This window comes from Pleurodeles waltl, chromosome 3_1, assembly GCF_031143425.1.
Source record: "Pleurodeles waltl isolate 20211129_DDA chromosome 3_1, aPleWal1.hap1.20221129, whole genome shotgun sequence".
Taxonomy (NCBI): Eukaryota; Metazoa; Chordata; class Amphibia; order Caudata; family Salamandridae; genus Pleurodeles; species Pleurodeles waltl.
The window spans coordinates 1,977,225,391-1,977,246,651 of record NC_090440.1 but is presented as its reverse complement, the minus strand read 5'-3'; the positions used below and the strand labels follow the sequence as shown (position 1 = coordinate 1,977,246,651).

The following is a 21,261-nucleotide window of genomic DNA, read 5'->3' as shown; positions in this document are numbered from 1 at the left end:
ACATCCACAAGTTGTTTGGTGACTGGAGATGTGCAGCCAAGCTCAAGTATGGTACATACTGGGTTTCAACATAGTCAAACACTAACTGCTTCAGTCTAGAATTTTCCATTATGCTACAATTTGCAGAGTACTGCAATGATTTATTTTTGGTTGGTTAACTTTTAGTGCCTTGAAAAATATTTCTATAGCCACCTAAGTAGCTTAACTTCTTTATGAGGTGGTGAGTCAAGGGTTGTAGATGGTAGTCTGGCGATGAGCTGTGTAGGAATCCACCTTGATCAGTAGTTAGAGCTTGCTGTTTTCTGTGCAAGGGCCAATTGTCTCCATTACCTCCAAGTATAGTACAATGTTCAGTATGAGTTATTGCGCACTTTACCCCCATGCACACCATGAACATAGAACCAGGAAATTGGTGGAGAGGTTACTGATGTCTCTTAGGAACGCCACAGAAGTCTATCCGTGGAGCAGAAGGGTCACTTCCCAACCTTCTCTTCCATGAGGCCACAAGACCCTACTCCCCACAGTGAGACTTGGTAACAGGCCAACAGTGATGCACTAGGAGAAGAACTCTGTTTTCATCATTCAAGGAGTCATCCAAGTGATATATTTAGAGCCCACGGTTAATCAGTTCTGAAATCTTGTCCTGCCTTTCTACAGCCTTCTGCCCCTACAACATAGCATGCAATGCTCTCTCCTCAGGCCTGTAGAGGGGCTCATTTTCTAATGGTCAGAACTCACCCAAGGGACTCGGAGAGGTTCTGTGCCTTAGGGTCAGGTTATTTTATCTTCTTTACAAGCGGGAATCTTGGGGTTCTGCATATATAGTGTGGGGAAAGTATGCAGCATATCTTCAAGAGTCAGGAGTTAGCTGTCAAAACTCATAAAAACTTTGCTGGAAAACCAATAAAATGCCCTTCAAAAGAAAACCATATAGGCTTCTATCTATGTGTGCAGTCTATATAATGAATACCTGTCTTGTTAACTATTTTTTTTTTTAAAGGGGATTATGTTTTCCTAGGATAAAGCAACAATCTTTCGTGCCCTTAATAATTCAAAACATTAAAAGGCTACTATCCCAGCACGCTGTTAGCCATTTCAATCAAATTATTGTTGTGGCTCAGTCAACAAATGTGAGTGTAGAAACATTATATACATTATCCAATGTTGTGACTCTTCTACTCTTCAGCTATGATTTAACTTAGAAGTACAAATGCCTCTAGGCTACCAGTCACAATATGGGGAGAGTGGCAACGATGCTACCAACTGGATGCAGAATCGGTGTCTGCAAATAGCCAGCCAAACTCCCACCATCTTGAAATGGTATATGGGCGGACAATACTTGCTGCCAAATTCTGGCACGGACAGGCACTTAGGCTGGTAAGAGATGTGGCTATCACCTTTAACTTGATACTACCTGCTACCTTCTGTTTCACACGCCTGAAAAAATTCCTCCGCAGGGGTCAAAAATAAACTGATCACCCTCACCCTACACCATCTGCAGCACTACAATAGTTATATGTACCAACTCTACAGCCTCAATTCACCTTTCTCTTTCTCCTGCGAAGTAGATCTCATAGTCATACCCAGTCTAGTACCCCAAGTTTTATGGTGAAAGTCCAGAATACAACAGGAAGTCCATGGGGAAGTGGAATCTCCGACGTAGGGCTCAATACCCTCAGTCCATCAAACCACAAATTCTCCCACTGATTTTGGGGAGTAGATTGGTGCATTGCCCAAGGGCTGAAGAAAGCATATTAGAGACTAGAGCTTTTGCCACCTTTCTATATCAATGAAGTGGACAGAAAATGCCATACCCGGGGCCTAGCGAAAGCTGGAAGAGACACCAATACAAAAAAAAATCTCCGCCCCATGAAAGTATCTCTGCTCTTGGTCCTCCATTAATCCCTCAACAAGAATCCGTTTGAGTGAGACTGTTCCCTTTCCAATGTGGCCCTTCCTGAAAGTATTCCTTCTTGGAGTTAACAGCAGGGTCTTGGTTACTGAGCAGGAATCTGTTAGAAATGGGGACTCTAGTTGGCAGAGGTATACACCCTTGTCCAAATAGGGACCACAATCCTAGTCAGGGTAAGTCGCACAAAAATTATCCTGTGCCCACCCTCTGGTAGCTTGGCACTGAGCAGTCAGGCTTAACTTAGAAGGCAATGTGTAAAGCATTTGTGCAATAAATCATACAGTAACACAGTGAAAACACCACAAAAACACACCACACTGGTTTAGAAAAATATAGGATATTTATCTGCTTAAAATAAGGTCAAAACGATAAAAATTAAATTCAAAATGTCACTTTTGCAAGATTAAAAAGAGCCATAAATCTTAGAATTCAACAGTTGTCTCTTGTTAGCACAAAGTACCTGGTTTGCGTCAAAATTATCAAGCACGGAGACTGCAGAGCAGGAGATGCGTGGAAAAATTGGGTGTGCGTCGAATGTCTGGCGCGGGTACAGACAATACGTTATTTCTTTCCAAGCTGCAAGGGGTTTTTCATCGATTTATAGTGCGCAGGCTTAGTTCCTCACTGCAATGCGGGAGTCTTTAGACAGCCAAGGACGATGTGGGAAAATCCTTGGCGTGCGGGACTAAGTCACAGGCGTTGTGGTATGGCGATGCGTCGAGTTTTCTGTCTCACAGCAGGCGCTGTGTCGATTCTTCGCTCAGGAGTTGGGCTGCTTTGTTCTGGCAGTGCGTCGATCTGGTAGCGCTGTGCCTCGAATTTCCGTCCGCCAGGCAGGCACTGCATCGATTCTTCACTCGGAAGTCGGGCTGTGTTGTTCTGGTTCGGCTGTGCGGCGATTTTCTCATCGCAAGCTGGGCTGTGCGTCGTTTCCAGCAAGCTGTGCATCGATTTTCGGCGCAAAAGAAGTTCCTTGAAGAGATTGAGTCTTCAGAAAACAGGATGCAAGCTCAATCCAAGCCTTTGGAGAGGACTTCTCAGCAGGGCAACAGCAGGTTAGCATTCCTTCGCAGCAAAGCAGTCCAGATGAGTCCTTTGGGCAGCCAGGCAGTTCCTCTTGACAGGTTTCATGTTCAGGTCCAGAAGTGTCAGAGTTGGTGGGTTCAGAGTTTATATACCCAAAGATGACTTAAGTGGGGGAGACTTCAAAGAGTGGTTTTCAATCAATCAATCAAAAAACCTATTAAGCACGCTACTCACCCGGTAGGGTCTCAAGGCGCTGTGTGTGTGTGTGTGTGTGTGTGTGTGTGTGTGGGGGGGGGGGGGGGGGGGGTGGCGGATGACTATTTGCTGCTCAAAAAGCCATGTCTTGAGCTGTTTTCTAAAAGTCAGGACGTCCTGGGTCTTGCATAGATTGGTGGGGAGGGAGTTCCAGGCCTTGGAGACGAGGAAGGAGAAGGATCTGCCTCCGGAGGTGGTGCGTTGGATGCGAGGGACTGTGGCGAGGTCAGCAGAGCGGAGGAGATGAGTGGGTGTTTGGAAGTTCACTCATTCGTTGAGGCAGGCTGGTCCAGTGTTGTGGAGGGATTTGTGGACGTGGATGAGGACTTTGAAAATGATCCTTTTGCTGATGGGCAGCCAGTGAAGGGATCTGAGGTGGGCGGAGATGTGTTCGTGGCGTGGGAGGTTCAGGACGAGGCATGCGGCTGCATTCTGGATTCGCTGGAGTTTCTGCTGAAGCTTGGCTGTGGTGCCAGCGTAGAGGGCATTTCCGTAGTCTAGTCTGCTGCTGATGAGTGCATGGGTGACAGTTTTCCTGGTTTCTATGGGGATCCATTTGAAGGTCTTCCGTAGCATGCAAAGGGTGTTGAAACAGGAGGAAGCTATGGTGTGGATTTGCTGGGCCATGGAGAGAGATGAGTCTAAGATGATACCGAGATTGCGTGCGTGGGTGGAGGGTGTTGGGGGTGGTCCTAGGGCGATGGGCCACCAGGAGTTGTCCCATACTGTCTTGTTGGGGCCGAAGATGATGATTTCTGTTTTGCTGGAGTTGAGTTCGAGGTGGCTTGCTGTCATCCATTTGGCGGTGTCGAGAAGTCAGGCGTGGAGGTTTGTCCTGGCGGTGGTGGGGTTCCTGGTGAGGGAGATGACGAGCTGGGTGTCTGCATACAAGATGATAGTGATTCTGTGAGGGCGGAGGATGTTGGCGAGCGGGGCCAGGTAAATGTTGAAGAGGGTAGGGCTGAGTGAGGACCCTTGGGGGACCCCGCAGATGATCTTGGTTGCTGGGGACTGAAAGGGAGGGAGGCAAACCTTCTGCGTTCTTTCGGGGGGGGGGAATGAGGTGAGCCAGTCCAGGGCCTTGTGTCGGATTCCTGGGTCGAAAAGGCATGCGCGGAGGATTTGGTGGCAAACAGTGTCAAAGGCTGCGTAGAGATCCAGGAGGAAGAGTGCGAGGGTCTCACCCATGTCAACTCTGGTTCTGATGTCGTCAGTGCAGGCGATAAGGGTGGTCTCAATGCTGTGGTTCTTGCGAAATCCACACTGGGAGGCGTCGAGTGCGTCGTTTTCCTTTAGGAAGTGAGACAGATGGGCGTTCACTATCTTCTCAGCAACCTTGGCGGGGAAAGGGAGAAGAGAAATGGGGCGGTAGTTTGTGAGATCTTATGGGTTGTTTGAGGAGTGTGGTTACTTCGGCGTGCTTCCAGGTGTCTGGGAAGGTGGCAGCATCGAAGGAGCTGTTGATTACGGCGCGGAGCAATGATTGGGCTGGCCTTGTTGAAGATGTGGTGGCGGCATGGGTCTGTGGGAGAGCCTGAGTGGATGGAGTTCATGTTTTTTTTGGCTTATTCGTCATCGGTAGGGGTCCAGGTGTGCAGTTGGTTGGAGTGGGGGTGTGTGGTGTTGTTGATCGTGTCTGTGGTGGTGATGGTGGGTGCAGATGGTGTGAAGCTGTTGTGTATGTCTAAAATTTTGAGGTGAGAGTGGTTGGAGAGGGAGTTGCAAAGGTTTTGTGTGTGAGTGGGGTCTATGGTGCAGGATTTAGGTTTGGTGAGCTCTTTGATGATGGTAAAGAGTTCCTTTCTGTTATGTGAGTTACTATCTATGCGTTCTTTGTAGTAAGCCCTTTTGGTGGTCCGGATGAGTTGGTGGTGTTTGCGTATGGTGGTTTTGAGGGTGGAGAAGTTGATCATGGAGGGTTCTTGGCGCCAAGCCTTATCGGTTTTGCAGCATTCACACTTGAAGTTCAGTGGTGAACCAGGGGGCGGTCTTGATGTTGCGGGTGGCAGTGTTACTTTTCGGAGGGGCGAGGGAGTCTGCGCAGGTTGTAAGCCATTGTGTGAGGTTGTGAGCAGCGATGTTGTGGTTGTTGGTGAGGGGGGTGGAGCTTGTGCGAGCTTGGCGTTCAAGTGTTCTATGGGGATCTTGTCCCACATTCGGTAGGGTGTGGTGTTGTCGGTAGTGGGTGGAAGGTTTCGTGAAGGAGAAGTGGACGCAGTGGTGGTCGGTCCAGTGGAGTTCGGTGGTGTGTGTGAATGTTATGTGGTTGCTGGAGGTGAAAATTGCGTCCAGCGTGTGGCCTGATGAGTGAGTGGGTGAGGTGACCAGTTGTTTGAGTCCTAGGTTCGTGAGGTTGTCTAGCAGGGTTGTGGAGTTGTGGTTGTGGGTGTTTTCCAGGTGAAAGTTGATGTCACCAAGGAGGATGTGGTCTGTGGAGGTGAGGGCGTGGGAGCTGATGGTATCAGCAATGGCGTCACAGAAAGGAGGGCGGGTCCTGGTGGACTGTAAATGAGGGTTCCTCTGAGGGTGGTGTTAGCGTTTATGTGAATTACGAAGTGTAGGTGTTCTGCGCTGTCTAGGGTGTCGTGGGTGTTGGTTGCGATCTTGATGGTGCTTTTATGTATGATGGCGATGCCTCCTCCCGGTTTCTTTATACGGTCTCTACGAGAGATTTTGTAGCCTTCTGGGATGGCTATGGCTATGTCGGGTTCTGATGAGGGGTTCATCCAAGTTTTCGTGAGGAAGGCAATGTCAGGGTAGTGTGTTGTGATCACGTCCCAGAGCTCGATGGCGTGCTTGTGGACGGAGCGGGTATTTAGGAGTATGCAGTTGAGGTGGTTGTGGGGGCTGTTGTTGTTGTGGTTCGTGTTGTTGTGGAGCGTGTTAGTGTTGGTGTGGAGCGTGTTAGTGCTGGTTTGGAGCGTGTTAGTGCTGGTTTGGAGCGTATAAGAGTTGGTGTGGAGCGTGTTAGTGTTGTTGGTGTTTGTGGGGTGCAGGAGAAGCGGCATGCATGACATGTGAAAGGTCTGTGCGTGTTCTTGGGGTTGGCTTGGGTGCAAGCGGGGTGCTGTCTTGGGTTGAGGGCGTGGAGTTTTGTGGAGGAGTAATGCTTTTCCAACATCCTAGGGATTCTAGAGGTACCCAGACTTTGTGGGTTCCCCAGAACGAGGCCAAGAAATTAGCCAAAATACAGTGAAAATTTCGTTTTTTTCAAAAAAATGGGAAAAAGGGGCTGCAGAAGAAGGCTTGTGGTTTTTTCCCTGAAAAGGGCATCAACAAAGGGTTTGCGGTGCTAAAATCACCAGCTTCCCAGCTTTCAGGAACAGGCAGACTTGAATCAGAAAACTCAATTTCTCAACACAATTTTGGCATTTTACTGGGACATACCCCATTTTTACGATTTTCTGTGCTTTCAGCCTCCTTCCAGTCAGTGACAGAAATGGGCATGAAACCAATGCTGGATCCTAGAAACCGCAACATTTCTGAAAAGTAGACAAAATTCTGAATTCAGCAAGGGGTAATTTGTGTAGATCCTACAAGGGTTTCCTGCAGAAAATAACAACTGAAAAAGAAAAATATTAAAATTGAGGTAAAAAAAACATAAATGTTTCTCTACGTTTTACTCTAACTTTTTCCTGCAATGTCAGATTTTCGAAAGCAATATGCCGTTACGTCTGCTGGACTCTTCTGGTTGCGGGGATATATAGGGCTTGTAGGTTCATCAAGAACTCTAGGTACCCAGAGACAATAAATGACCTGCACCTTGCAGTGGGTTTTTCATTCTATACCGGGTATACAGCAATTCATTTGCTGAAATTTAAAGAGTAAAAAATAGCTATGAAGAAAACCTTTGTATTTCCAAAATGGGCACAAGATAAGGTGTTGAGAAGCAGTGGTTATTTGCACATCTCTGAATTCCGGGGTGCCCATACTAGCATGTGAATTACAGGGCATTTCTCAAATAGACGTCTTTTTTACACACTGTCTTACATTTGGAAGGGAAAAATGTAGAGAAAGACAAGGGGCAATAACACTTGTTTAGCTATTCTATGTTCCCCCAAGTCTCCCTGATAAAAATGATACCTCACTTGTGTGGGTAGGCCTAGCGCCCGCGACAGGATATGGCCCAAAACACAACGTGGACACATCACAGAAAACAGAGCTGTTTTTTTGCAAAGTGCCTACTTGTAGATTTTGGCCTCTAGCTCAGCCAGCCGCTAGGGAAACCTACCAAACCTGTGCATTTCTGAAAACTAGAGACTTAGGGGAATCCAAGATGGGGTGACTTGTGGGGCTCTGACCGGGTTCTGTTACCCAGAATCCTTTGCAAACCTCAAAATTTGGCTAAAAAAAACACAAATTGCGTTCCCCCAAGTCTCCCGATAAAAATGATACCTCACTTGTGTGGGTAGGTCTAGCGCCCGCAACAGGAAATGGCCCAAAACACAACGTGCACACATCAAATTTTTTCATAGAAAACAGTGCCTACCTGTGGATTTTGGCCTCTAGCTCAGCTGGCCCCAGGGGTGGCAGAAATGGCCTAAAATAAATTTGCCCCCCAACCCCCCATCCCCCTGCCCCCCTGGGAGAGACCCTTGCCTAAAGGTCGCTCCCCTTGCGTGACGGCGCAAAAAAAAGATCCCTGGTGCCTAGTGGTTTCAAAATAGGCTGATCTACCCCCCGGGAGCGACTCTTGCCTAAGGGGTCGTTCCCAAAAAGAAGAAAACATTAAAAAAATGATCCCTGGTGCCTAGAGGCCTTCCCAAAAAAATCTTTCAGTAAAGTTGATTTTAAGATTGTGTGTTTGAAAATGCCACTTTTAGAAAGCGAGCATTCTCTTGCTTATACCATTTCTGTGACTATGCCTGTTTGTGGATTCACTGTCTGGGTCAGTTTGACAGTTGGGCTGGTTGCACCTCACACTAGACAGTGACACAAAGGGAGCTGGGTTGTAGCCTGCATTTCCTGATGAGTCATCTGTGTTAGGAGGGAGGAGTGGTCACTCACACCTGAAAGGGCTGTGCCTGCCCTCACACAATGCAGTCTCCAACACCCTGTTGAATGTCTGGGGCCTGGCCTGGGCAAGGAAGGATTTCACAATCAAGAGAGACTTTGCTTTGAAGTAGGCCTACTTCAAAGGAGAAAATGGGTATAAGAAGGGCACCCAAAACCACAGACTTTAGAACACTTCTGGAAACCAAGAGGAACCTCTGCCTGGAGAAGAGCTGAAGAGCTGAGGAAGAAGAGCTGCCCTGCCTGTGACTGTGCTTTGTGGAGTTGCTGCTTCTGCCAGAGTAAGATGGTGAAGAATGGACTTTATGTGCCTTCCATCTTGAGAAGAACTCTCCAAGGGCTTGATTTTGTTTGAAGTCTCAGGGACAGCAAAGACTTCTCTCTGCCAGCACCTGGAGTCTCTGGAGGAACCCCTACTCTGCCAAGTGGTGCCCATCCAGTTCCTGGGACCATGAAAGGAGAAGCTGGCAGCCTAAGTGGAAGAAATCCACGCACAGAAAGCCGTGCGGGGAAAAGAGCGACACGACTCCGATCTGCGGCTAAAAAAATCAGCTCCCCACCACCGGCTTCGGGGCTGAAAAATCGATGCTTGCCTGCAATGTGACCCGAAGATCCACGCACGGAGCTGGAGAAACGACGCACAGTATTGCTGACTGAGGCTGGTGAGATCGCAACCCGTGCAGAGTTGTTTTCGGATCATCGTGCGGCTGGATTTCCGACGCAAGTACCATTGGGCGTGTAAAAACAACGCAAGGCCTGCCCGGACCTGAGAATGCTGTCTTGATCGACGCATAGCTCTCCTACAGAGAGAGGAAATGACGTACCCGACCCGACAAAAGGAGAAATGACGCAAGGTCTCGCTCGTGAGTGAAATCAACGCATTGCAAGCCCTTTCTGACACACACTCGCCGGTGCGCGGTTATTTTTGACGCACTGAAGGTACATTTTCATGCGAACAGTCTTAGTGTGTGTTTAAAATCATATGAAGACTTTTTGCATTTTCCGTGATAACTTGACTTGTGTATTGTGGATTTTTGTTGTTTTGGTCTTGTTTTGTTTAGATAAATATTTCCTATTTTTCTAAACCTGTGTTGTGTCATTTTGTAGTGATTTCATTAAGTTACTGTGTATGTTGGTACAAATATTTTACACCTAGCACTCTGAAGTTAAGTCTACTGCTCGTGCCAAGCTACCAAGGGGCTGAGCGGGGATTAGCTCAGGGTGATTCTCTTTTACCCTGACTACAGTGAGGGTTCTTGCTTGGGCAGGGGACAACCTGACTGCCAACCAACGACCCCATTTCTAACAGTGATCAAAAGTTGTCTTTTTGCTTTGATGAAGCATGTTTGTATGCATCTAACAATCCATCTTGCTAAACCTTGTTTTGATATAGGATTGCGTTTATGTGGTTGTTGGAAAGCAACGAAAAGTTTTTGTTTTTCTAAAATCTTTGGTTCTGTCTATATAGTACATAAGAGCTCTTTTGAGATCTAGGGTATGAAGAGCTCTTTCTGCCACAGAGTCTGGCTGCGGAAAGAAGACTGGCAATTCCACTGTTTTGTTTATGTGAAAAGGAGATACTACTTTTGGTAGAAATTTTGGATTGGTTCTAAGTACAACTTTATGTTTGTGCACTTGGAAAAAAGGTTCTTCAAGAGTGAATGATTGTATTTCACTTATTCTTCTTAAAGAAGTAATAGCTACAAGGAAAGAGACCTTCCATGTTAAATATTGAATTTGACAAGAGTGCATGGTTCAAAAGGTGGTTCCATGAGTCTGGTATACTTACGATATTTAAATTCCACGATGGAACAGGTGGTGTTCTAGGTGGAATAATGCATTTTAATCCTTCCATGAAGGCTTTAATAACAGGAACTCTGAATAGAGAAGTATGTTGCATATTCTGTAAGTATGCAGATATCGCAGTGAGGTGTATTTTGATAGATGAAAAAGCCAAATGTGATTTTTGTAATTGAAGTAAATAGCATACAGTATCTTGTATGGATGCTGTAAGTGGATCAGTGTTTTTAGACTGACAGTAGGATACACATCTTTTCCACTTGTTTGCGTAGCATTGTCTAGTGGTAGGTTTACATGCTTGTTTAATTCGTTCCATACATTCTGGTGGAAGTTTTAGGTAACCAAATTCTAGGACTCCAGGAGCCAAATCACTATATTGAGAGCATTGGGATTTGGATGCCTGATTTGACCTTTGTTCTGGGTTAACAAATCCGGTCTGTTTGGGAGTTTGGAATGGGGTACTACAGACAGATCTAGGAGTGTTGTGTACCAATGCTGGCGTGCCCATGTTGGTGCTATTAGAATCATGGTGAGTGATGTAGTTTGCTGACTAGAAAACGAAGGAGTGGGAGAGGGGGAAAAGCGTAAACAAATATCCCTGACCAATTGATCCATAGAGCATTGCCCTTGGACAGAGGATGTGGGTGTCTAGATGCGAAGTTTAGGCATTTTGCGTTTTCAATTGTTACAAATATATCTATTTCTGGTGTTCCGCACTTTTGAAAGTACTTTTGAAGTACTTGGGAGTGAATCTCCCATTCGTGTGTTTGTTGGTGATTTCTGGAGATCTTCCAGCTGATTGTCTTTCCCTGGAATGTATTGTGCCAATAGATGAATGTGATTGTGAATTGCCCATTTCCCTATTGTTTGGGCTAGCAGGGACAGTTGAGATGAGTGAGTCCCGCCCTGTTTGTTGAGATAATACATGGTTGTCATGTTGTCTGTTTTTATGAGAACAGTCTTCTGTTTGAGAAGAGGTTGAAACACTTCAAGAGCAAGAAACACAGCTAATAGTTCTAGGTGGTTTATATGAAGCTATTTCTGTTCGTCATCCCATTGCCCTTGAATGGTCTGATTGTTGAGGTGAGCTCCCCAACCGATCACTGATGCGTCTGTTGTGATTATGGTCTGAGGCACAGGGTCTTGGAATGACCGCCACTTCATTAGATTGCTGCGATTCCACCATTGAAGGGACATATGTGTTTAGCAGTCTATCAACACTAGATCTTGAAGTTGACCTTGTGCTTGAGACCATTGACGCGAAAGGCATTGTTGTAAGGGCCTCGTCTTGCATGTGGAACTATGGCTATGCAAGATGCCATCATTCCTAGAGTCTTCATGATAGGTAAGGTTGTACTTGTGCTGGCTGAAGATGTGATTTTTGGTAATTGAGAGTGAACCCTAGAGTATGCAAGGTTTCTATCACATAATGAGTGTGTTGTTGGCAATGTGTAAAATTGCTTGATTTTATTAGTCAATCGTCTAGATATGGAAAGATGTGGATGTGTTGTCTTGTTATGTAGACTGCTACTACTGCTAGACATTTTGTGAACACTCTTGGAGTTGTTGTTATACCGAATAACAACACTTTGAACTGGTAATGTTTTCCTGCTATGACAAACCTGAGGTATTTTCTGTGAGCTGAATGGATGGGTATGTGGAAATACCCATCTTTGAGGTCTAAAGCAGTCATGTAATCTTGTTTTGGTAGTAGTGGAATGACATCTTGCAGAGTTACCAGGTGAAAATGTTCTGACAGGATGTATAGATTGAGGGGTCTGAGGTCCAAGATGGGCCTGAGGGTGCCGTCTTTTTACGGGAATGAGGAAGTATAGTGAGTATACTCCTGTTCCTGGTTGAGAATAGTAGAGATTGTACCTCTTGTTGCAACAGAACACTGCTCTGGGGACTTGTGGTATCGTGGTGGAATGTTTGGAGGGGTGGAGATTAATTCTAGGCTAACGCCTCTTGAAAAGCCAGCTTTCTTTTTGTCTTTAAAGGAGGTGCAGTGATGATTCGTCCAGTCTCCTTATGTATATGGATTCTCGATTGTCTGTCATCCATAACCTCTAATATTGGCTCAATCTCAGTCTCTTCTTCAGAAGCTCTATGAGATTCCAGTAGGGGCTTTGAGATTTGCTTTAATTTTCTCGAAAGTCCCTGTTCCTCTGTGTATGAGGATTTTTTCAGCTCTGAAGTGTGGATCTTTTTCGGTCCCGAAAAAGTTGTTGGTTGTTTTGGCTCCGAAACAGAGTGACGAATTTTCAACTCTGAGGAATGAGGCCTTTTAGTGGAGGCTGAAGTGGCAGATTTAGCTGATTTACTCGACTCCGAGGTGGTCGGAGGAGTGGCCTTTTTCAGCGCCGACCCGGAAGGTTGGTCACCAGCAGTCTTTTTTCGGGCCGAACCATGGCCTTCCGGCAGTGGTGTACTCAAGGCCTTCGGATGTTTTTTATGTGGGGGTGTAGGAGCAGACTTACTCACATGCTGGCCAGTTGTGAAGGGTCTATTGTCTTCTGATTCTTGTTCGGAATCAGTGTCTCGGATGGAGACTGCTGTCTTCAACCTGCTCTTCCTCCATGACCTCAAGATGTTCGGTGGTTTTCGACACCATTTCCAGTCTTCGGGCTCTGAGATCTCTCGGGGTCTTCTTTGATCCAAACGATTGACGGGCCTCGCAATCTTCCTCCCAATGGTCTGGAGAAAGGCACAAATTAGAAACCAGGTGTTGGTCTGTATATGGGCACTTTGCGTGGCACCGAGGGCAGAATCGGAATGCAGTCCGATCCATCAGGCTTTCCACGCGGTAGGCCCAAACAGGCCTGAGTTGGGAGCGCGTGCCCCGAAAGGAGAGATGAAGGTTCCGACGGTACTACCGGTTCGATGTTAGATGGGAAACACGATCGAAAACAATACCGACTAATAAGTAGGTTTTCTGAGGTCTTCCGACTAGAAATCTCGGAGCGAGAAGAAACCTGTCCAAAACCGGAAAGAAAACAATATAGCAATCGAGTTGATGCCCATGCACACTGTAACCGAGAGGAGGAGTCACTCGATCCCGTGAATCCAAAAAGACTTCTTCGAAGAAAAACAACTTGTAACACTCCGAGCCCAACACTAGATGTCGGAAGAGCTATGCATAGCATGTGTATCTGCAGCTACACATGCCATTGAACATATATATCTAAAAAACTGATGCAGAATAGGAGGGAAGCCCTAATGTTAGCCTATGAAAGGAGCAGGCCTCTCAGCAGTGGAAAACGAATTGTCCACAACAAGGACATATAAACCACACATGGGTCTGCCCTGCCTTTGACTAACTTAGCACCCTCCCCTATGGGTGACATTTGTAGAAAAAGGGGAGTTTGAGGTTTGGCAAGTACTTTTAAATGCCACATCGAAGTGGCAGTAAATTGGCTCACACGGGCCTTGTAATGGCAAGCCTGAGACATGGTTAAGGGGCTACTTATGTGGGTGGTACAATCAATGCTGCATGCCCACTATAGCATTCAATTTACAGGCCCTGGACAGATAGTGCACTTTACTAGGGAATTACAACTAAATCAAATATGCCAATTGGGAATGAACCAATGTTATCATGTTTAAGGGAGCGAGCATATGCACTTTAGCACTGGGTAGCAGTTGTAAAGTGTGATGAGTCCCAAAGCCAGCAAAAACAGTGTCAGAAAAGTGGAAAGAGGCAGACAAAAAGCTGGGGGATGACCACCCTAAGGCTGTCAGGTCTAACAGAATCCTTCCACTAAGCAACCAGGGACATGGGATTGGGGAGGGAAACCTAAGACAAGGATCAGGTTACTTCTAATATCCCAGCACAAATAGGAGTTCATCTCTCCTTGAAGGAAATTGAAGGGGTTTAGCTCCCACCCGGCTTAATGGGGAGCAGACGCTCATATCAGTGTATTGTTATAGAAACATCTCATGACAAAAACAGTGCCCCACGTGTTTAGATGGTGTGCTGTGTTGCAGAGGAAGGGCCCCAAAAGATGGCTACCCTTTAAGTTACATTCAATGCATACATTTCTCTAGAGAGATGGCTGCTTTCACCTATGGAGTCACTTACTTGGAGGTGTCACAAAATAGCTGATGAAATATCAATCTGCATTAATATTGAACCCATAATATATCTTTCATGTAAGTAGTAAGTAAAAGTAGAGGTACAAGTAGTAGACTGTTACTTCCCTATATCTACTTACCTTTCCCATACAGAGGAATCTAATATTGTGGAGCTAGAAGTGTTGCAGGACGATTTTGTTGACTTTCCATATTACAGTATACAAAAAATGATGGATGTAATGCTTGAATTAATCATAGCCACTGGTAATAATCAGGGGCTGCATCCAATCCATCGTTATTTGCACAGCATGTCACCTCAGTTTAGGCCCAGTCATATGCAAATCAGTCTTGACCCTGCTGGCAATGGAAACAGTCCAGCTCAAACTACCTGGTCCTCTAGGAACCGGAATACAAGGTGTGCAAAATAACAATAGACTGGGATGCAGCCCCAATTAACTACCAGTGGCTGACATTATTTCAAGTATTCTATTCATCACTTATATACTTTAGACCTTGCACATACGAAAGATCACTCGTGCCAAAGGAAACCTATCAACCCAAGAATCATTTGAAAAGTAATGGCCCAAGAGAACGCAAGGAGGCTATTTTTCAACAACCAAACAAACTTTATTTACCGCTCTGCAAAGATAAACAATGTTCAACACTCTTTCTCATATTGACTGCTAAAAGCAATTATCTTTTTTATTAGTTTTCTCACCATACATTAATTGGTATCTTGTCACAATTATTTGAACCAGCAATTACATTTGTCAAAAGAAGAGGAATATAATATCCTCACGTCAACCAATAATGGTGACCAACAAAAAAAAAATATAATGTCTCTGCATCTAAATCTCTAATGCAAACTTCTTTATAGCAAGTATTTTTCAAATCCTGTGGCACCAATAGTGCCCAGGTTCTGTATGGCAAACATTTTTGATACTGTCCCTTAGCCACACAAGGGGACTCCATTGATGAAGTTCTATATTTACTTTTATTAAACTCCATATCTCCCAGACAATCTCACAAACATGTATAAACGTTTCATGAAACGCATTTCCAAAATGCCATAACCATTTTTGTATCTCTTCTGGGGTAAGGTACCACAATGTTCTCATCTTGTAATGAATTTTCTCCATTTTGTAAACACTTATAGCTGATCAGTGTCCTCTGACAATCCAACTCATCTTGAAATGATCTATTTATGAGTTTCCCACCATTTCTGATATACCAATTTTTGCTCCTGCGTCTTGCTAATATTCACCACATATTATGCCTACATGATTAATCTATACCTCACATCCTCCTTAATGAACCTTCTCACATGGGACCACTTTGTGCAGCCATGCGTCTAGCTTCAAATTATGTGGAACTCACCTTTTGTATTGTGGAAATGGCTTTTTTTTAACTTTAAATTTAGCTTTTAAGTTTCTACATTGTACTTCTCTCTCGTCACAGAGATATACAGGCACAGTCTGGGTTGTGGCTAGGTGAAGAGCCAGGTCTTCAGAGGCTCTGATGTGCAGGGGCAGGTATTTCCAGTTTCTAGGAAAGATGGAGGACAAGGTACGACTGCCAGATTTGGTTTTTGGTATGCTGGAAGTGCGCATGGGTAGGAGCCCGAATGAGCAGAGGTGTCTGGTTGGTTTGTGGAAGCCTATGAAGTAGTTGAGGTATGTAGGGATAATGTTGTGTACGGCTTTGTATGTCTGCATGAGGAGTCTGATGAGTTCTCATTTGTCAACTGGGGGCCAGTGGAGCTCTGGTCAGTTCAATGTTGATTCCAGCAAAGAGTGCTTTTCAGTAGTCCGGCCAGCTGGTGATTAGGTATTAGATGACAGTTCTGCGAGTGTTTGAGGAGAGCCATTTTAAGATTGTCTTGAGCATCTTGAGTGTATGGAAACAGGTGCCAAGCTGTATTTACTGTGCCGGTCATGGCGAGTTGGTTGTTTTTTTTTTTTTAACCAATCTGAGGTTCTTTCAAGGGACTGCGAGGAGGAGTGTGAGAGTTCTGGGTGCCACCAGGTGGAGGCCTCTTGCTAACATCCAAGACTAAAGGAGTGCTGTCTTTCACAAGAAGAACTTAAATTCCAACATAAGGCAGTTGGCTGAGCTCACTGTTCAGTGCTATGGCACAGGAGGAAGTTGAACGGACCTTTGATAAGCTGTCTGATGATCATCTGAGAAGACTGACAATCAAAAGACCTTCTGAACCAAGATATCACCACCAGATTGATACTGACCAAGGAGTAATTTAGCTCGTACTGGGCTAGAGAAAGTAAGTAGACAGAATTTCATGGGGCTATCATAAGAGATGATCTAAGCTTTTAGTCGCACCCCATATGCAGAAATGCTTTCACTTTGGTTTATAGGTCTTGGTCCTGAAAGAGAACTAGATGGGTGCACCAGAACTATCATGGCCATGCTGGAGCTAAACGCATCAGGTGACATGACTCTGCCTTGGCCTTCCACAAGTTCATGAATATGACGGAAAACGGCAAAAAGTTACAAGGAAATGTATTCGACTATGTAAACAAGAAGTTATTACCATCCAGCCCTGCTGGCTGTACCTGCTTGCAAAGAACTGCCATTTTTTGTTCAGAAGAGAGGCTACTAGCGCTAAGTTAGGAAGGCCTCACTTCCTGAAGATTTGAACCCGGTTGCAAACTGACAGAACAGAATCCCTGGTTGATATTCTAAGACATTTGTGCTGTTCGATATGACCCAAACCAAGATAGCTGGGCCTCCCTTGAAAGGGTGCAGCATCTTGTGGCCCCGCTGTTTGTCAATATAATAAACAAAGATTGTGTTGTCAGGTCTTTTCATAATGGCCTGTTTTGGATGCCGCAGTAGGAAGGCTTGCAGACAGTTTGTATCTCCAAAATGTTGAAGTAGAGGGATTTCACTTCTTCCACCTCAGCCTTCTTGTGGACAGGTGTAAAAAATGAGCCCCCCAACTGTCCTTGGAGGTGTCTGACTTGTGTGGATTGAAACAGAAGACATGCTTTTAGATTTGCTGGGAATCTATCTCCACCATAGCAGAGCTTGCCTAAGCCATCCAGTGACCTTTGTGATGCTGTCCCTTAATACTCCGTGTTACCAGAGCAGATATAGCTCTCACTGAAAGGACCTCAATCATAGGCAGTAGAATGCAAACCAAAAAGAGACCAAGCAACAAATTGTACACTATGAAAGGGACAGTTCTGTGCCTGTAGATGCTAGTGCCCATTGGCTAGAGTTTTGAAATGGTATATGTTAATAGGAATACATTAAATTTTGGGAGTCTAGGATTGCTCCAACGAATTGGATTCAGGTAGAGAGAAGGATGGAAGATTTGCCCACACGGAACATAAGCTCTACTGACAGGCCAGGTTAATGCAAGCAGCTGTACAGGCCTGGCCTTCCTGTGCAGACAAGGTCTTCACCGGACAATCATCTTAGTATGGAAATACCTGGTGGCTCTGCTGTTTGGTGAAAGGTTGCTAATGGGGCTTGACACTTTATGAAGATCCAAGAGGCAGATTTAGTGCCAAAAAGGTTGTGCTTTTTATCGATAATGCTTACCCACAACTAAAACCATTAGTTATTGCATGAGGGTTGGGTGTATGTGGGAGTAGCAAACTGTAGATCCAAGGAAGCAAAGAACTCTCCATCCTGCATAACAATTAGTGATTCTTGAAAGGTTACCACCTGAAAGATCTGTTTCTTGATGAAGTTGTGGAACTCTCAGTGGACTACAGCTGGCCTAAATTCAACTGCTGTAGCTCCTGAAGCTGAAGTTGGAGATGACGTTTTCTTGTAATTTAATGACAAGGTAGCTTGTGCAGGAATTCTAGAATGTGTTCAGACTAGACAATATGGAACACTTACCTGCTGGTGTGAAGTGCTTTCATTCTGAGGTGAAATATTCCCCCACACAACTTGAGTGGCGGATGGCGGTAAGGGCAACATTAAGGAGTCAGTTGCGCTAAGTGTGGTCTTTGGAGCAACATCTGATGCACCCCTGCTCTTGGCCATGGGCCTCTGATAGGTGAGATGCTACTGGCCACTGTCTGAGCATAACCCTGGTCATATCAAAACTGCCTGTGTGGTAACAGTACCTGCCTTGTCCGCCACACTGTTCCTAGATGCCTCAGTATGCCTTGGATCTACTGGAGCCTCAAAAGGAAGATTAAGGCGGTTTGTAATGAAGAGCATGAAATGGAGTGAGGATTATCTGTACTCATTTTGATACTCTGCAGAGCTTCATCAACATGCTTCCCAGAGAGGATTTCACTGTCTGAGCGCATGCCAAGATTCTTATTTAGTACACCTGGTCGGAAGAAGGTGCACCTCGACCAGTCTTGCCTCCTTAGCACGATGGCTCCAGAAATCTAAAAGAAACCTGTGTTAAGATGTCCATGGCTGCATCAATTATAGTAGCTGAGGAATTTCCTTCCTCCTTAACAGTGAACTGCAATTTGTTCTGTCTGTCATCAGGAGAAAGATGCACCAACTGCAAGATGTCATTCCACATCTGGCCCCTAAATTAGTTTTAGCCACCTTTATTGAAATTGTTTCCGTAGAACTTATCCTGCTCCTCAGATTAACAATGTGTTTTCCTTTCCTGTCAAGTGGGAGTGGAAGCACGGGTGACTGGACTCTTAGATGACCTTTGGGGAACAGCCACGATGATCAAATCCGGCTTAGGATAACCAGTGAAGCATGCTCGCTCTAAATCTGGTGCTCTATATATCATTTCCTGGCACAAATGCCTAACCTATAGCTGGTGTCTTAATCAGTTTAACCCCTTCCTTCACGGCCATAGAGGAAGTGGTGTGGCTCAACTGTCACCATCAATAAATCAAATTTCCTGGCCCTCACAGGAAGTGGAAGCAAGAAATATAGCTCAGAGGTGATTCAGACTGAGCAAGTGGTTTTTTTTCTGCTTTCTCAGGTAAAATTGCTTGTCCTACTGAGGATCGCCAACATCATCATCCATAGCACATGCAGAAACTTCCCTTCCTTGGCTTCCAGTTCAACCTCTTGGTCACTTTCCTGTTCCTCTTCTCCAACGTCATGAGGTGTGAGGGGTTCAGGCATTCCCAGAGGGGATGAAAATTGCCAGGGCGAGGCAGAGGCTTCCAAGGAGGTGGCAATGGAGACTGTTGCTAAGGTACTTTGGCACTGGCTGCTTAGCTGGTGGCAACTGAGATTGTGGTTGAGGTAGCAATTTGCATTGGCACCGGTGTCACAGAGATGTATTTCTTCATTTCATTTTCTTCATGGATGTTAGAGATCCCGTCAAAGATTGGTAAGGTGGGAGAGCGCACACAGAGCCTCAAAGTATCCGATTTTTGCACAGTTGTGAGAGCAAAATGGTTTGGAGGCTTTTTGACACCTTGTCAGAGTAATATCCTTCCACTGAGGAAGGTACAGGGAGCCTCAATCCACTGAGGGTCTTTGGGAAATGCCTTGAAGATGTCACAGTGAGAAGTTTTACACCTGAGCACCCCATATACTAGAAACAAAAGTCTTCCGCAAATACCTTGTTGTTACAAAAAGAACATGACTCGAAGAGTGATCTCTTCTCCTTGCTGGTCTTGATGACAGTTGTAGTTTGTAAAAGGTTTGGAAACAGATACAATAGAATACAGAGTAAAGTTTGTTTGGATGATGTAGTCAATTTCAGATGGCGTACAGCCAAACCATGCTTTGCCTCCTGCAGGCCCAGGGCTTAACCAAGGCCTATAGCTGTTATGTCAGAAGTCATGTAATAGTTAACTTTGGAGTCTGGAAAGAGTGCAAAATGTTCTGAGAACACAGCAAATCATGTCTGCAGTCTTGGATGATGAGAATGCCTACATGGTGAAAGCAGTGTTTGAGTAAAGCACTGATGGCATTTACTGTAAATCCTAAGCTATGAAAGGCCTGGGTGTCAGCCAGGCATTCGTGCCTGTTTGCACTCTTGTTCAGCCAGTTGTCAAGGTAGTGGAAAACATGGATCCCCTTCCTTCTTAGGGTGAAGACACTGGAAGCTGCAGTGACTCTGAAGGGTAGCACTTTGAACTGGTAGTGTTGACCACTTACAACACACAACGGCAATGCAACGCGTCCCGCACTGCTCGAGTTAGAGCTATTAGCGTTGTAAACTCCTAACCAGACTTTTCTTGCCACACAAATAGAAAGAAAAAAAGAGCGTGCTATGTAAAATGCAGCATGATCGCACTAAAATTGACAAACAAAAAAACAAGGTGCTGTTGCACCTCCGGCTTGAGGCCAGACATGCGGAGCCAGGAACAAAGCTGCAGGATGCCTTAAGTATTTACTTCCCTGGTGACAGTCAGGCGTGTCCAAATAGCACCTAACAGTGGCATTGGAAATGACCTTCTTTTCCAGAACCATCTCTTCTCCCATTTTACGATGCTGGTTAGGGAGGTGCTGCAAGAGATCCTCCATCTCTTCCCAGTAGGCCCTGTCATACCTGGAGAGGAGGCCTACTGAGCATCAGGAGATACTGGACAGACTGCTCTGACTTACAGAGATATCTACTAGGAAGTTGTCCTTCTCAGGGGTAGCAAACATCTCCAATTTATGATAAACCCACACATGTTGAGTAACGCTGTGGTAGGCCACAGTATTGTCCAGGTGGTGGTGGACCCCAATGGGGAAGTGTACTAAATCAGGGTCAGTGGGGGGCTCCACTTTGTAATCCTCCTAGGGGGTCACCTGAAACACCAGGGTAGACAGGTGCAAAATCCTCAGCTGGCAAATAAGGGTTTTGGCTGCAAGTGTTTAAGTAAGACTTCAGGGACCTACCAGAGTAAGGGAGAAGGAGTGGGAGGTGGAGGCGAAGGTGAAGGCAGGGTTGGAGGAGAAAAACCTCCAGCATGCAGTCAGCCCCAATGCATCATAGTAAATGCAGTACAAGTTCGTTTTATATCCATAGAGTAAACTGTAGTTTTTCATCTTAGTAGGTGCAGCAAGTGCTGTCAATCTCTGGACACGTGTTTCTGGGTTCAGCCCTTCATCAGACAACAAAGGTGCTCTCTGCTGAGAAAGGGCTAAACCCAGAAACATGTGTGCAGAGATTTACAGCACTTGCTGGCTTTGAGGCCTTGCTTCAGTGTTAACCAGTTCAGCAAGGCAAAGGCACACTTGAAGGTGGCAGCAGTTTCGGCACTGGGCTTGATGCCCATCCC

At 45.5% G+C, this 21,261-nt stretch overlaps 1 protein-coding gene across 2 annotated transcripts in view; it reads right to left on the bottom strand.

Moving 5' to 3' along the window:
* Window positions 1–21,261, bottom strand: part of LOC138285877 (multidrug and toxin extrusion protein 2-like) — a 445,083-nt gene that overhangs the window by 63,672 nt on the left and 360,150 nt on the right. The window lies entirely within an intron of this gene.